Source organism: Cucumis melo, unplaced genomic scaffold (assembly GCF_025177605.1).
Source record: "Cucumis melo cultivar AY unplaced genomic scaffold, USDA_Cmelo_AY_1.0 utg000929l, whole genome shotgun sequence".
Lineage (NCBI taxonomy): Eukaryota > Viridiplantae > Streptophyta > Magnoliopsida > Cucurbitales > Cucurbitaceae > Cucumis > Cucumis melo.
The window spans coordinates 2,501-5,000 of NW_026124298.1; positions in this window are offsets into that span (position 1 = coordinate 2,501).

Below are 2,500 nucleotides of genomic sequence, written 5' to 3' on the forward strand. Positions count from 1 at the left end.
ATTTGAACCAATGACTCCCGCCGTATGAAAGCGATACTCTAACCACTGAGTTAAGTAGGTCATTTATCATCACAAAGAAAAAAAAATGAGCCCTATCACATCGATAGATTATAAATCGAATATTATTGATAAGCAATACCAATCAAACAAATCAACAAAATAGATTATAGAATATTCATCTTGACAAGAAATTATCTACATGATAAGATATGTATCACAAGGGCTATAGCTCAGTTGGTAGAGCACCTCGTTTACACGCGCGCCAATGTTTTTCAGAGAAGTACATCATGTAATCAAAAAAGTTGATCTTATTGAGAAATCGATGTCTTACTCTATTACTTTTAGGGAACAAAACAAGAGAACAGTAGCCTGACAAAAAGTTCGGTCCGAATCGAGTGCCCCATTTAGGCACTAAAAAAATCCATCATTGATTTGAGATATTGATAAGGTGAATACCCAGTCTATTCAATGCTAGGCATAATGAGTATCAGGACCTCAAAAAAAATGATCTTTCGTCCTATCTTATGAACAACTTTAAGGTGTATGAAGTTTCATATTTTATTCTTTAAGCAGAAGCAGGACGATAGAGATTCCATTTAACTTAAGTTGATCTAGGTCAGAAGCATACCTACGTCAGGATAACCCCTTCTTTGAAAAACTTTGGTAGTGCTCCGAGATTCGAATCAAAATAATGAATCAGAGCACATGGAACCATCTCCCTTTCTTTCTGTCAAGAAAAAATATGGTAGACTAACTTATTTATAACAGTTAATGAAAGAGCCCAATGCAAAAAAATGCATGTTGGGTCTTTGAAACAGTTCAAATCATTTTGATAATAATAAGTTTGATCTGTTTTACCGAGAAGGTCTACGGTTCGAGTCCGTATAGCCCTATATTATTAATAATTCAAAAATAGAATCGTTTTCCTTTCCTCATTATTGTTTGTATTGTTTGTAATTGGCCACTTGATTTGGTTCATCATTAATGTCTTATCTTTGTAGATGAATTACATATGAAAATTTTCCTATTTTCCCATACAAAATCAAGAAATTAGTAATACTTCTTTTCTTTGGGATACCTACCCAATTCTAGTAAATTTTTGGAGTCAAAATCATGACATGAAACCGGTTAAAAACTCCACCATAACCCAATGCAAATCGAATGCACTAGTAAATCACATGGATCTAGGAACGACTTACTGTATTTTATTTGTGGACAAGCTAGAGTTTGAGAAACGAAGATCTTTGGTAACTTTCATTGTAAACATTCTCAAATAGGCTTTTCTGTTGGTATACCTTATCTAGTAAAGCACAAAACTAAAGTAGTCGTCTTCTCTTTCCTTCTTCAATCACTAAAAGTTCCTAAATGGAAATTCCGACTATATGTATCCTCTCTATATAAATATATAATATTTAATATATATTTATTATGGATATAATAGATATTATATAAATAGGATTATAGTGGATGAATCTTCAAACGAGACATGTACCGATCGACTAATCCGGTATATTTTCCACATTGATAGGAGTACGTTTATGTTTCTGCTTTACGAATATGATATTTTCTGGGTATTTCTAATAATATCAAGTCTTATTCCTATTTTGGCATTTCTAATTTCTGGAGTTTTAGCCCCTCTTAGCAAAGAGCCAGAGAAACTTTCGAGTTATGAATCGGGAATAGAACCAATGGGCGATGCTTGGGTACAATTTAGAATCCGTTATTATATGTTTGCTCTAGTTTTTGTTGTTTTTGATGTTGAAACAGTTTTTCTTTATCCGTGGGCAATGAGTTTTGATGTATTAGGGGTATCCGTCTTTATAGAAGCTTTAATTTTCGTGCTTATCCTAATTGTCGGTTTAGTTTATGCATGGCGAAAAGGAGCATTGGAATGGTCTTAGTTTTTGAATATTCAGACAATTAAAAAAAACATTGAGACAGTTATGAATTCCATCGAGTTTCCCTTACTTGATCGAACAACCCAAACTTCAGTTATTTCAACTACATCAAATGATCTTTCAAATTGGTCAAGACTCTCCAGTTTATGGCCGCTTCTCTATGGTACCAGTTGTTGCCATTGAATTCGCTTCATTAATAGGTTCACGATTCGACTTTGATCGTTATGGACTGGTACCAAGATCTAGTCCTAGACAGGCAGACTTAATTTTAACAGCGGGTACGGTAACAATGAAAATGGCTCCTTCTTTAGTAAGATTATATGAGCAAATGCCTGAACCAAAATATGTTATTGCTATGGGAGCATGTACAATTACAGGAGGGATGTTCAGTACCGATTCTTATAGTACTGTTCGGGGAGTCGATAAGTTAATTCCTGTCGATGTGTATTTGCCGGGTTGTCCGCCTAAACCCGAGGCTGTTATAGATGCTATAACAAAACTTCGTAAGAAAATATCTCGAGAAATCTATGAAGATCGAATTAAGTCTCAAGAGGAAAATCGGTGTTTTACTACCAATCACAAATTTCATGTTGGCCCAAGTA